This window comes from Protopterus annectens, chromosome 11.part0 (assembly GCF_019279795.1).
Source record: "Protopterus annectens isolate FY-2018-M chromosome 11.part0, PAN1.0, whole genome shotgun sequence".
NCBI classification, from domain to species: domain Eukaryota; kingdom Metazoa; phylum Chordata; order Ceratodontiformes; family Protopteridae; genus Protopterus; species Protopterus annectens.
The window spans coordinates 536,025,073-536,041,039 of NC_056745.1; the positions used below are offsets into that span (position 1 = coordinate 536,025,073).

Genomic DNA, 15,967 nt, shown 5'->3' on the forward strand with positions numbered 1-15,967 from the left:
CATTCTTGTCTTATCTGAGCAATAATCTGAGACATGCAGTCTGTTAGGCATTTTGTATCACTGTTCTTAAAATGTGTGAGGATATAAAATGTCAGTAATATACAGTTGTCAACAAATGAAGACTTGGTTGCATGTTACGAAACAGAAACTGTAAAATGTGTGTTGCTTACTTACATTTAAAACCTTGATACAATTACACTTTGTAAGTCTAACCTGGCTGACACACCCACTGGAGGTAGGGCAATCTTAATTGCTGTTGTGTTTTCCTTCTCCCTACCAGTAATAATTTACAGTTGCAATCCATTAGCAACAAACACTTAGGGAGTTCCTGCACTATTTTACATCTACAACACAGAGCCAAGTAATTGGGATTCAGCAATTTAAATGAGTTCACACCTCATTTGCATCTTCACCGTGCTCACACCACAAAAAGGGAGATGAGGAGACTTGTTTACATGTATAACACAGAAGAAGATATTACTTTTGGATATATCTGGATAGAATAATACTGACCTAGATAAGCTATGCTTGCATTTGTTAGCTATATACTGCATATGTTGAAATGTCATTAAGAAAAAATCTTATATATGAATTAGCAAATGCTACTTTTATCTGTATGAATTTCTTAGAAGTGTACTGATGGCATTGGCATTTTTGTCAGGGCATTTCACTTTCTCAGATGTGCAGCCTTATTAACTGTCATTACAAGTGCTAATGTTACAACTTTTTTGTGTACACTCTTCTATTGTTATTTACATGAAATAATAAATGTCCTATATTGTAAATGGCACAAGGGTGTTAGCCATCTAGAATGGACAATACTCACCTCTAGGGGGAGTGCTGACCAGTGTTTATATCATGTTATCGAAAGATGAAAATAGCAAATGCTATTTCATCGGCCCCAAAACATCTAAACATGAAAATATCGAACATTCAGAACAGCGGATTTTTTTCCCATGGAAAAAATTTGCTGCTCCAAAACACATACACACAACACAAGCACATCAAACAAACAGCAACCACACACATACACTTAAATGCCTACATCTAACGCTACACTAAACTAAACATACACTACTATCTACCCACTTACCTTAACCCTAACCCTAAGGTCCGTTACTATCGCACACTCACCTAACCCGTGCCCTAACCCTAACTCACTTAAACCACCCCTAACCCTAAAGTCTGTCATTATCACACACACGCCTAACCTGTGCCCTAACCCTAACTCACTTAACCCGCCTCTAACCCTAACGTACAGACAATCACACACTTACCTGAACCCAACCCATAACTTTCCACCACAGCGCTAAGAATAGCGAAGCCACAGAAATGGCCAACCAAATTCTTTCCTGAGGAAAGAATTCACTGTTCTGCATCTTCACTATTCTTAGCGTTTGCTGAATAGTGATCGATATCAGAACATTCAAAGTTTTAATACTTCGATGTTCTGATATAGACCCACTGACCACAGGTAAACATGACTGGCAGTAGCTTAAAAATGGAATCTTCTGTATTAAATCTGTACATATGTTTCAGGGAAGGTTCATTTGATAGTAATTTTAACAGTTCACTGATGGTTTGTTAGCAAAATGTGTCATTTGCCTGTTCTTTTTGAGGAGTTGGGGAGCAAAGTTACATTTCTGTTTTGGCACAAACAAGATATTTTGCTATTGTTACTCTCCTTGTTCTGCATCCTACCTTGCTTTGTGTGTGACTGTAATATGTTACAACTACACAATTCATTTTTTATATTTCAGTATCTTGACTGTTTTATGTTTCTCCAGAGTGGTAATAGTGAAATGCTACCTTTTAGGTATTATCTGGGAACAAGACTTTTAATTATGATATTTATGTGTAGTATCCTTCAGTTGTATTTTAGGTCATCTAGGACTATAGCACCCAGGTATCCCAATCCCCCAAAACCCCCTTTAGTGACCCTGAGAGTCAGGTCATTGTGGAAGCTTTTAGGCAACATTGTACCTTTCTGCTTGAGAGGGGACATGGAGATATGTCAGGCAGAATGCAAATTTGGCAGCAGACAGTTGCTGATGTGAATGCAGTAGGCAGCTGCAGCATGTCATATGGCATATATAGGGCCACTGACATGATTTCATATGCACAGAGGAGAGAAACTGCAGTGGCCCATGATTGGATGGGTACCAGGGGGCCTACTATACAGCCACCACTAACAGCAAATGAAGAGGTCCTATCCACTGTCAGGGATCCAGACAGCTCCATGGAAAGTGCAGAACAGAGTGTTACTGACATTGGTGCCACTGTTTAGGGAGAACAAGTATGTCTCAGGAATAGCTTCCAGGTAGGCTTATGTTTCTCAGTTGTTAAATACTGATAGCAATATGTAAGTTATGTTCAACAATAAGTTGATTTTGGGAGGACAGTTGTAGATTGATACAGTTAACAACACATTCTTTTTAAAAGTATTGTTAATGGCATATAAAGGGCAAAAAGTTTTAACCCCCATGTTACTGTTAATTGTGATGATGTTGTCCTTACCTTTTGCTTAACTTCCTCCAAGACCATCATCCATGGGAAGAATAACATCATCTGCACATGATAAGGAAAATATTTTTGTCAGTAGTGATAAGCAGTTCAAAGAAAGAGTTTTGGCAGAGACTGATGATGATGGTGGCCAAAAGAGGTGCAGCTGGGGGGTGCAGAAGTTGAATCTGACATTGAGGTTGACATTCAGCCACCCTCTGTAATTCCATCAGATGCATCCAGTAGCCCTACACCAAACCATTCCAGTATGCTGTCAGATATTGGACAGGTGGAGGGTGAGAAACTCGATCAGGGAAGTGTGGTTGCTGCGGCTTCAGTGCTTGTTGACTTTGGCTATAGCCAAATTGTGGGCAAGGTGCCATGCAGAAGGGTTGTTAGGGGTGGTAGGAGGAGGCCTGATGTCCATCCCCCACCTGATCCAGGTGTGTCTTTCCATGCCACACAATGTATATTTACGGCCATCATGGAGGCATAGGCATGTTCCCATAGGTCCTCCAGAGAAATGCTTAGAGTTGTAGATGTGGCACAGGCTGACATGTGTGACTGCCTCCACCATGTTGCCAATTCAATGCATCAGATGAATGACACGTTGGAATGTGTGGTGTCTGTGATGGAAAATCTGCTGGGAGGGGCATGGCATCCTCGTGGGCATAAGTCAGCTATATCATCTGCTGTTAGCCAATGTGGCCATGCCCGATCATGCCCCCATAGTGGCAACACTTCCACTGCTTCATCAGTGGTTGGGGTGTATACACTCAGACATGGCAGGCCATGTGGTCCTGGGCATTTCATGAGGGGAGTTCATCCAGCAGACACCTGTCACATTCAAATAGCAGTAGAGTATCTGACCATGGGCATGGATGTGTCACTGCAACACCTGGCATAGCCAGTTCTCATAGTTGGGTACAACAATGATGAACTGCCACCTCTACCATGCAGGGCTCACACCTGTAAAACATACCAAGGCATAGAGCTAGCACAGAGCTTTTCTGTGTTCATGCAAACACTCACACACCAGTTTCATCTGGAGGACCCATACAAACACACACACAACAATTACATGGTTCAGCCATTAAGCTTAAAGCTCATTTTGTCTCACTGGTCATTTATTACTTTATCCAAATGTCCGCCTGTTTCTCTTTCTTACTCACACTCACTCACCAACCCTTTGTGTCAGCCTAGGCTTCCTGCACCCCCCCCCCCAAAAAAAATAACTGTGCCATATCCTTGTTTTCTATATTTTGGTGAAGAGATAGATAACATTTGTGTCTGATGCTCAGTGTGCATAGCTGACTTAGTGCTTAGCATATCTGCATTTATAATGTTGTTTTGCTTATTGTACCTTTGATATATTTTGGTCTTAGAAAGTTAGACAGCTGATAGAATCAAACATTTTTGCATCAGTATTTTTAATAATCTTCTGAGGGTTGTGAAGTCTGAAACTGAAATGTGTCTCATTACTTTCTAACGTCTGTCTTTACTAATTTTCTAGTATAAAAGTATGATGCTAAACTGAGTACATTTAGTAATCATCAGTACTTTTAAAAGGCATGAATGTGGGAATCTTTGATGCCAAAAGCCTACTACTTGACAGAGGACACGTAGTTATATACATCTCTGCTGTCATTTCTTACAAATCACCCACCTTTTACTTGCTTACATTATCAACTACCAACATGCAAGGATATGGCATTCATTCATATTATTACACACTACACTCCAGATTCAGCACTTACCTTGTACATCCAACAGTTGCAATGGTTTTAGTTCAGGGGTCTCTCTGTCTGATGCTAGCAGTGCACAGCCATTATATGGGTAGGTAAAAATTGTGAGTATTGCCTGGCATCAATGTTACTATATGTATGTGCCTAGGATAAAGGTTTTAGCCCCTTAGGTGGTGAGTGAGTGTACTATGCATTGCCTCTTAACCAATGTAAGGGCATATTGACCATGGCTACATCTGCCTACACCCACAGCAGCTGCTGGTTCCCCCTCTGATTCCTCACCTGCATGTGGCTGTGGTGACCTTGCCATTGGTGGTGGAATGTGTGCCCCTTTCCCTTGTTGATACTGCTGAAGCTGCTTTCTCAGGATGATGTTGGGTAGCATGGCACAGACAGTGAATATTTCAGTAGATGTATGTGGATTGTACTGCAGGGCCCCTCCAGATACATATAGGCACTGGCACCATGACTTAAGCAGCCCAAACACATAATCTGTAATATTTCTGGTTTGAGCACAGGTTCATAGATGTTTACTAGGCTAATGAACACAAGGGCCTTTTAAAGCCTAGCTATGTATCCCAAGTCTCTGACAAGTTCTGATACCTTTGCTAAGTGTAAGCAGGGGGTTGGGAGATGAACCATTTACAGGTTACCTGTGTCCATTAGAGACATAGGTGCCAGACCAGCAATGAATTTTCAGTTTCCCATCCAGTTGTCCAAGTTGCACTTGAATTGGGTTAGGGAGGGATTCTGTTTCACATGGATGGGGAGCATGTTCTATAGAGGCGGTAGTCTCTGGGATACATACCAGCAGGACCTATTTATATCACAGGCAAGGTTTAAGTCTTAAAACCAGGTAATTCTGAGGCTGTTTGTTTTGTGGATATGCAGGAGGTCCATCAGAGTGGAGTCTGAGAATGCCCTGTATGCCAGGCATAGATCTCCCCTCAAAAGCCTGTAGGAGACAGAATACAGGGATAGGACTATGAGGTGGTCTGCATAGGACATTCTACTTATTCTCTGTATTCTATTAGTGAAGACCCTCAGTGGAAGTTCCAATTGTTGGATATGCCTGGTTACGTACATGCCAAAGGGGGCTTTGTACTCAATGATAGGTCTGATGAATGCCGAATACAGTGGAACAATGACTTTCTTGGACTTAGATGCCATACTTCTGTTTATAAGTTGTGCAATATAGAATGATTTCCTCACCACTGTAGACACATGATAGTCAAAGGCTAGTTTACTATCTATGTGTGTCCCTAAGTCCCTGACTATTGGGTCAACTCTAAGTGGTGTGTTGTCAATATGATAGTTCCCAGGGATAGATGACTTCCAAAATGATATTATTATGCATTTCTTGGCATTTGGTTTTTAGTCCATGACTCTGACACCAGTTGTTTGTTTGTGTCAGCCCCTCCTGGAGAACATTTGTGTAGGTGTGAGATTCAATGACAGCTCCTAATTTGCAATCATCTGCAAAGTTAGTCAGCCAGAGACCACTGACATTGGCCTTGATGTCTGAGAAGTAAATGCAAAATAGGAGCAGTCCAAGAACTGATCCCTGAGGGATTCCACTTGTGACTGGCCACTTTGTAGAGATGGACTCCCCAGTTCTTACTTCCTGGGTCCTGTCTGTGAGCCAGCTGGCTATCCACCGGGTGACACATGGGTTTGTACCTAACCTCGAGTTTGTCAACAATGCCTAAGTGGGGTATTGTGTCAAATGCCTAGGCCAGGTCAAGGTAGGCAGTATGAACAATTTTTCCCTCATCCATTGCTTTGGTGACCTTCTCAAAAAAAGTCCACCAGGTTGAGTAGGCATGATCTGCCCTTAATCAAACCAAACTGGGTTGGGTCCAGTGTCTGGACATTTACTATATCTCCATGATAATTCTTTCCATGGCTTTACATATAAGACTAGTGAGACTTACGGGTCTGTAGTTTCCAGGGTCTGTAGATGGCCCACCTTTGTGCAGAGGGATGACTGTTGCCCTTCTCTATTCATGATGCATGAAACCTATTTGGAGGCTACAGTTAAATAGTAATTCCAGAGATGCTATAAAGTCATGTTTCATGCTATTTAGAAGGCATCCTGGGATATTGTCTGGGCCGACTGGTGCATTGTTCTTGGTCTTAGAGAGAGCATTAAGGATCTGTTCCCTACTGATAGTAGGGGGAGTTATATTTGATGATACTTCCTGAGGGAAGGTCGAGGGGGAGGGAGGGGGTAAAGTTGGAGCTGAATTTATCAGGCAGCAGGTTTGTTATGTCTTCTGGCTCAGTATAGGTGGCTCCATTTACAATGAGCTCTGCACACAATTGTGCATTGCCTTTGAGGTCGCGAACATAGCTAAATATTGTTTTGTGATTGTCCTTGCCTGGGAAGCCAAACTTACCTTACATTTGGCTTAGGTAGACTTTATTTGTCCTCTGAGTTGTTTGTTTAGTTTGATGAGAGTGCTTTTATCCTGCTGGGTGCTGCACCTCCTAATTTTTGCCAATATTTCTTCCTCCTGTTGTACAGCTTATTGATTTTGTTATTCTACCAGGGTGGCTTGTTTTTTGATTTAGATCTGTACTTCTTCCTGGTGGGTACAGATGCCTCTATGCAGCTATTAACATGCTTGTACAGGGTTTCTGTGAACAGATCTGCATAGGCAGCAGTGTTCTCATGGTTTATGGGGGCTTGAAATTTTGCCAGGTTCTCACTTAATAGCAGCAAGTTAGCATGAGAGTAGTTCCTGAATATTCCAGGTTTATCAGGGCATACAGGTTTTATTTTTACTTTAAAGAAGACCATTTTGTGGTCTGACCTTAACAAGGAAGGCATTACAGTAGGGGGGTGTGCAGCAATCTCCCATATTAGTGAGGACCACATCCTTGGTCCTGGGAGTTTGCGTTTACAAAATCCATGAATCTCTGTGCATGTACATTTGGTGTCATACAGGATTCCCAGTTAACAATGGGGTAGTTAAAGTCACCCATGAATATGGTATTGTGTTGGATGGTTAGCGTTTCCTAATAAGTTTAAATGCATGGTATGTGCCTCATTGTGATGTTCTTTAGTGGGTGGGTGTGCATTTTTGATGGGTGTCATCAGCCATGGTTCCAGTGCATAACCTGCATCCGCTAGTAAATGACCCTGTCGGATATGTCCCTCAGTGAACATCTGATACATTTGGGAGGTAAGCCAGATATGTGAGTAAAGGTAAATGCTTGGGATGCCAGCACACACATTCAATATGATTCCCTTGGCATTACACATAACTTGGCAGTTAATAGAGTGGAAGCCCTTTCTATTTATGCAGAGCCTTCCCTGTTCCCTGGGTGGTGCCTTAATTTCTATATGTCTACAATCTATGCACCCGGTACTTCAGGGTAGTGTGCTTTAAGGTAGAACCCCTGTGTATCTGTGGCCCTGTCCTCAGGAAATATGGTCACTGGCATGTTGGAGCATAGCATTTAGGAATTGATGGAGGATGCTGGATGCTGATGCCTGTGACACCACTAGCATGTCCCCTGTTAGTCTCTGAAAGGTTCCTGCAGCTACCATTCTAAGTGCTAGACATATCTTTGTCTCCACTGGTATAGGTTCCCTTCGATTTACCCTGGGTCTGAGCTGAGGATGACAGAGGTTGCTGAGTTCCTGTAGTGTGTCTATATACACCCTGTAGTGTTCTACATTTTCAACATCATGGAGATGTTAAAAGGGTCTGAAAACTTTTCTCCTTCTTGGCCATGGTCTATTAGCAGCAGCAGCAGAAGCATAGACTTCAGCCTGTTGCACATACACAGGAATTAAAGCAACAGCAGCCCCTAACATTCTTTCTGTGTAGACTCCTTTCCGTTACTGTATTCTAATAGGCTGTGGAATTCACACAAACATATCATCAGTAGGACTTCCTGTGTGAGCAGAAGCCAATCAGTCAGAGCATGACCAGAAATAATATGGGCCAACACTATTGTGCACAGGCAATAAAAGGCAGTATATTTTTAACAAGAAACTTGACCAAAGACCAAATAAATATAGGTAAGGGTTTATAGTTTGGGCATACAGTTTTGTGCATAGCTGATTCACTACATGTATGTTGATTGCTGTCTGTCCATAATAGAGCCCTCTACTTTCCTCTGCTTTTGGGAGATTGTGCTCTCTCATGTAACATCAGATTTGGAATGTTTACTTGTGACATCTGCTAATGTTGTTGCTTGTCTTTCGGCTTTTCCCGGTTAGGGGTCGCCACAGCGGAACTCCGGTCCACTAATGATTGGCAGTAGATTTTTACAGTGCCGAGTTGCCAGCTCGACACCCAACCTTCAATGAAGGCACACCCATTCACGCATGTTTTTCGGAACGCCACTCAACCGTGGGGAGGATATGCAGACTCAACACAGAAGGCACTCCCCACACTCCAGCCAAGAATCGAATGGGAGAACCTCTTGCTGTGAGGCAACAACGCTACTGCTGCACCAACGCGGATCATGCATGGCTTGTTTAGCTATTGAGGAGGAGTGTTTGCTACCTTTCTTAATCACTTACCAGAATTGCAGGCTATTCAAAGAAGTTAGATATGCTCTTACTATTCCATAGGGTACAGACTTCTGCAAAGGCTTTCTTTCTCTATGTAACCAGTCAGAAAAAGTGTTGCACTAGACATATTCATTGCCCTACTAGTGAGAACACCTCACCTTATTTTACAACCCTAGAATTATCTTGTTTGCATAGATTACAGCCTAAAAATTAAAATCAGTGGAGGATGTGCTTCATGCCAGTAGTGGGCAAAGAACCCTATGTGCCCATTCAATAATGATCTTGTGTGTGTGATGTTAATAACTTTATGTAGGTAACAGACTGCAAAAAATTTGATTTTGCTGCTAATATTTCAATATCTTCAATATCCCTGGCCTGTAATAATTTTATTTCTGCAGTGTTGGCCAAGAGTTTATTTAATCATGACAGCCAGTAAGAGTCCTGTTTTACCATCCCATGTGCTCAGGCCATTTCTAGGGGATCTACCAGAATACTGAATTGTTCCTGAGATATCTTAGCTTTTACTTGCATGACCCACAATATTTCTTCCTCATAAGAGTCAAAGCCCTTTAGTTTGAGGTACTTTTTATTTATCATATTAAAGACCAGCAGAGTGGCGCAGCGGAAGCATGCTAGGCCGATAACCCAGAGGTCGATGGATCAAATCCATCCTTTGCTATGGAAAGGGTAGAAAGTGTTTAACGCACTCACTCGAGGCACTCCTCAAAATGGAGAACATCGATATCTGTGCAGTGACTGAGACCTGGTTCAAGGCTTCCGAGAGCACCCCAGCACTTTGTTTGTGTCTTTCGGCTTTTCCCGGTTAGGGGTCGCCACAGCGGAACTCCGGTCCGCTAATGATTGGCAGTTGATTTTTACATACCTGCTTGCACTACCAGGCTATAATTCACACCACACATTTCGGCCACAAAACCTGGACCAAAACACTAAGGGCGGAGGTGTGTCCATATTCATCAAGGACATCCACACCTCCAGGCTAGTTGCACTACAAGATGCCTCTGAGATCATCCAAGTGCAATTAACCCTGGGCAAAAATGCATTCCAAATTGCAGCTTGTTATAAATCCCCCACCATGACCCAGGGCCCACACTCTTCGTTCCTGGAGACATTGGAAAAAATGAGGGTCCAACCAAATACCAAAATAATGGGCAATTTCAACAACCCTATCATAAACTGGGAAAAGTACTCTTGTACTAATCCCCTTGCTTAACGATTCCTGGAATTTATAAACTCTAATGCCGTGGATCAACTTGTTAAGACCCCCACCAGGGGCAACAATATTTTGGACCTGGTCATTACCAACATGGGTGACCAGTGCTCAATGCCTGAGATCAACTCCTCGCTTGTTAGATCAGACCATAAACTAATCACCCTAGATATTCACATCGTGACTCCACCCCCGCACAAGGAAACCATCGTAAAAAATTTCTCCAAAGCGAACTTCATGCTACTCAAAACTGAGCGACACCCCTGCAGATGGATAATATAGTCACAACTGCTGAAGCCTACACAAATGCACTCTACAAGCACCTGCATGAATGCATGGATCATGCTATCCCCAACAAAACCAAGGCGCTATTCTCCAAAAAAAGGAAGCCAATCTGGTGGTCCCCTGCCATTAACAAACTCTACAACAGAAGGAAGAAACTGTTGCAAAAGAGAGTAAAAACCCAGGAATGGAGGAACTCCCTGATGGGCCTCAGTAAGAAGCTAAGATCCCTCATAAAATCCTCCAAAATCAAATTTTGAAAGCAAAATGTCCACGGATCCCAAAGACAACCACAAGGCATTCTTTAGCTATGTCAAGAATCTCCATGGCAACACCCAAATCTGCACTGAGCTACAACAGAATGGCGCAAAATATATAGAGCCAACTGATATTGCCAACATCTTGGCAGATAGGTTCCGTGCAAACTTTATACCACTCTCACCTCCCAAAGGGCCTATATCTATACCAAATGATTGTAGAGCCCCATTAATCACAAACACACAGAGGTAAAAATGGCATTTTCTAAAGCCAAAAACACAGCATCCATGGGACTGGACAACATTCCGGGTTGCGTCTTACATGAACTCCAAAATGAACTAGCCCCCCCCCACATAAATTCCATGTTCAATTACAGCCTCACCACAGGCTATGTGCCCACTGAATGGCACACAGCAACGGTTATCCCAATCCACAAAGGAGGAGCCACCACAGATCCCAGGAACTATTGAAATATTAGCCTGATAAGCCTGGTCTGGAAGGCCATGGAGCGTATCATCATGGAACTCCTAAACAAAGACATTGGTAACCTCCAAACATTGGATGCTACCCAATTCAGATTTGTAAAGGGTAGATCATGTCTCCTAAACCTAGTAGACTTTTTTGAAACAGTTACCAAGGCCATAGACAAGGGCAAGGTGGTCCACACAGCCTACCTGGACCTTGCTAAAGCCTTCGATACTATCCCCCATTCAGGAATCATCGATAGACTCACCAACGTTAACATAAACCCTTACATCATGAGATGGGTGGCCAACTGGCTCATGGACAGAACCCACACGGTGAGAGTTGCAGACTCCAGATCTGACTCCAAACCAGTGACAAGTGGAGTGCCCCAGGGTTCAGTCTTAGGACCTCTCCTGTTTGGTATATACTTCTCAGAAGTATAAGCGAACACTGAGGGTCTATGGCTAACCAAGTTTGTAGATGACTGCAAACTGGGTGCCATAATCGAGTGCCCTGCTGATGTAGACATCCTGCAAAAGGGCCTCATCGAGACAGACACCTGGTGCCAAAAACATGGCCTCAAGCTAAATGCCAAAAAGGGCATTGTCATCCCCTTTGGTAAAAACACAGTACCCATAAATTACCAAATAGGGGGAAGTTCACTTAACACAGAAAGTGTGATAAGAGACCTTGGGACCCAAGTGGATAGTAACCTCTCCTTTGACAATCACATTGCCACAGTGGTCAGGAAATCTTTCTAAGTGGCCCAACTAATCACAAAAGGGTTCACATCTAAAATAAAGGAAGTTATTGTCCCCCTCTACTCATCACTTATCAGACCCCTCATTGACTACAATGCCCCATTTGGGATGTACCTCACAAGACACCTACAACAACTGGAGAGGCCCCAAACGTACCTACCAAGAGGATTGTTGGCCCCAAACAGTTGCCCTATGCCAACCGGCTCAAGAAACTCCAACTCTACTCGGTCGCATACCGCTTACTCTGAGGAGACCTCTTTCTGACATACAAAGTCAAACCCAGAATTGATGGACATGCTCCACTTAAAGAAATCTGAATCTTCCTGAGTTACACGCTCTAGGGACCTAAACCTCACCACAACAATAAATAGGACATGCTGGAGGGATAGATTCTTGTCCCAGAGACTTCCCATGCTCTGGAACAAAATTTCTATCTACATAAAGCAGAGCTCATCATTAGCACTCTTCATGAAAAACCTTGATAAGTGGATGGGTAATAGGAAATTCACCCCTGGGATCACGTCAGAGCTCTGCTCGATAGAGGGGCAGGAATTTAACAATACAGGGGTGGCGAAAGCCAAGACACTGTTGGCTAGGTTTACTTAGGCCCTCGGGCCGATAGCCTAGTATCTACCTATGAACCTATAAAATAGAATTTATTAACTCTCATCGGAGTTCGGAAGCTCCATAATTAACCTGTTGTCATTACTGCAGTAAGCTGAACTTCCCTTCTACACAAAATATTTAAGCTTGTTATTACCAGGGTTGTTTTTACTAGGCAAAGGAGCAGTGATTCATCACTGTGACATAGCAGAATAAGTTTTTTTTTTTTACATTTATTTTATTGACTTGCACTTCGTAACATTTATTATTGTACTATAGTTAATCTACTACATTTCGTACTGTTGTAAACCTTGTTTTACTGTTTCACTGCATTTTTGTACTGGTTTATACTGTTTTAGCTGTATTTTCATTGCTAGATAGTGTTTCATTGCTGTAATTCATTTTTATTGAATAAATTACTTAACTGTAAACTGCTTTTTCATACTGAGAGTTGTATTTTTTGTTTGTGAGTGCTCTAGCTGTGCTTTTCTGTGCATTTTATGTGAGGTTTCTGTGTTCTATTCAGGTAGTATAGTCTGGATAGAAGCCTGCTGTATCCAAGTCTAGTTCTTTTGCTTGTTGTGTTTCCTGTGTTTCTTATGCTGTTAGGGGCTTGCCTTCTCTGTTAGTGAGAGTAACAGGGCTGTCTGAACTTCTCTAGCATGAGTGACTGCATGGAAGTGCAGGGGCTAGCAGGATTGGGTAGTAATTCTAGATTCTAGATTCTTCCATCTTTTCTGGCATTTAAACCCTGTGTCTGCAGGGATTGTGCTTGTGTGCTCTTCACGCACTGCTGCTGTGCTGTTTTAACCCATTGTGAGATATCTCAGTTGCATTTTTTCCCTTGCCAGCACTCCTGTGTAACTGATGCCCACCTTTGCAACTACTGTGTTGATTTTATCCAGCCCTACTCACACTTACAGGTACTCTGTTCTGATAGTACCCACTCTACCATCCTTGACCTCTCTTCCACAGATTCTGATAACCATGGACGGACAATTTCCTGTGGTTTCTCCTGCTAATCTGGTTGATATGGGCATCCTGAGACAGTGTAGCAACTGCCTCATATACACAGACAAACCTCTTCTTCTACTATCTAAGAACACAATATGCGAGAGATGCAATTACATTAAGAACCTAGAATCCTTGCTGTCTCAATCACAAGCCAGTACATCTGGCACTGAAAATGTTGTCTGCACAAACAACACAAAACCACACCTCTAACACCACCCACTCCTTTACAGTACATTCCTACATATGTGGAGGTTCTCAACAAAAACATACCTAAACAAAATTGACCTCCAAGGCAAAAGCACACACGCACATCACAACCCACGGCACCAAGCACCACACATTGTACACATGCCTGTGTCTCACAGCCTCTAAGGCTCAGCCACAAAGTCAACATACTAGTCATAGGAGACTCTATTGTGTTACACACAGATGTGCCCCTCACCGGGCTAGACAAGGGGAAAGTCATGGTAAGTTGTTTGTCAGGTGCTAGAATGCATCATATGACTCAAGCACTCAAGTCTCTCAACAACAGGTACTGTTATGACTCTACCATAGTCCATGTTGGTGTGAACGACTAGAGATGTACCTCTCTGGACTATATGAAGAAAGACATGATTGAGCTCACTGAATATGTGTCCCAGGCAGGTATGTCCCTACTGTCACCCAGAATGATGCCTCAATACCAACAGAAAATGATTGACTTTAACAACTGGCTTAGTTTCTGGTGTCATTCCATGGGGATCCAGTACCTGACAGCCTGGGAGGATATGACTGACAGACCATGATGCTTTGCCAGTGATGGCCTTCATCTGTATCCCCTGGATTCCAGGCTTCTGGCAAAGGCTCTTGCCTCCCCCATAGTGCCTTTTTTAGGCAGTCATGAGGACAAAATTACCAACTTGAAAACATTTTCTAAACGAAATTTAAAAGTCATGCTGCTAAACACTAGGAGTCTTAACATGAAACTACACTCATTGCAAGCATTCCTCACCCTGAAAGATGCTGACATTTGTGCAGTCACTGAAAATTGGTTCAAAGTTGCAGAGAGCACCCCAGCCTTACCAGGTTACTTGCCCTACCATACTTTCAGACCCCAAATAGAGGGCTACAAAGCCAAAGTGGAGTTTTAATATCAAAGACATACACACCTCCAGGCTGGTCAAACAGTATGACACACAGGAGACACTCCAGGTGCAGTTAACTGTAGACAATACACCTGTTCAAATCATAGCTAGCTGCAGACCCCCAACCATGACTCAGAAGGCCCACTCCACCTGTCTGTAATTACTTGAATCCATCAAGATTCAACCCTCTACCCTGATTCTGGGTGACTTTCACTACCGAACCATAGAGTGGAAGACCTATTCTAGCTCGAATATGAATGCCCAGAGATTCATTAAGTTTGTCTATGCCAATGAATTTAATCAGCTGGTTGACACACCCACAAGAGGTTAAAATATCCTGGACCTGGTACAAACCAACATGAGTAGCCACTGTAGCACCCCTACAGTGTCATCCTCCTTGGTAAGATCTGGCCATAAAGCAATCACTTTCAAAGTCACCATCTCCCCTGAACACCCCCCACCCCGCCAGGATCGAACAAAAAAAACTTTTCTAAAGCTGACTACAACATCCTGAGAGTAGGTATAAGGGGCTTCACAGCAACCATCCATTTTATTGGAACAAGCACTATTGTCCAAGCCTACACCAAAAAAACTATATGAACACCTATATAACTGCATGGACTCAGTAGTACCTGAGAGGACCAAATCATCTTCATCAAGGAAGAGTAAACCTGTCTGGTGGACAGCAGCAATAAACAGACTCTATAATAAAAGGAAAACATTGCTGTCCAGGATCAAAGAAGGAGCAGGTGCCAAGTTGGAAGCAGTCTCTCCTTTGTCTGAACAAGCAAAAAAGTTCACTAGTGAAATCCTCTAAGGCTAATTTTGAGTCCAAATTGGCCACATCCACTAAGAACACTCACAAGGCCTTCTTCGCATACGTCTTCAGTCTCAAAGGTAACTCCCAAATCTGCTCTGCACAAACACCATAGATATAGCAAACCTGCTGACAGACAAGTTCATTGAAAACTTCACCCCCCTGTTCCCCCATCAGTAAACAGGACATCCCCAGCACCTGCCCCCTCCCCTCATCACTAGGGAGCAGGTCATTAATGCCCTCTCAAAGGCAAAAAAATACAGCTTCCATGGGACCTGACAACATCCCAGTCTGTGTACTACATGAACTCAGGCAAGAGCTCTCAGCACCACTAGGCAACCTATTCAACCAAAGCCTGTGCACAGGCTTCATCCCAGCAGAATGGAGGACACCCACTGTCATCCCTCTACACAAAGGTGGAGCATCCACTGACCTTGACAGTTATAGGCCCATCAGCCTAACTAGCCTGATCTGCAAGGCCATGGAATGCATTATCATGGACCTTATAAACAAAAACATTGGCAACCTCCAGATACTTGATCCCACATATTTTGTTTTTTCAAATGGAAATAATGCCTGTTAAACTTGGTCGCCTTGTATGACAGTCACCATGGATGAAGGGAAGACATTGCACACC

At 43.0% G+C, this 15,967-nt stretch overlaps 1 protein-coding gene across 2 annotated transcripts in view; it reads right to left on the bottom strand.

Annotated features, from left to right (window-relative positions):
* Positions 1-15,967, bottom strand: part of PARVG (parvin gamma) — a 3,368,585-nt gene that overhangs the window by 575,579 nt on the left and 2,777,039 nt on the right. The window lies entirely within an intron of this gene.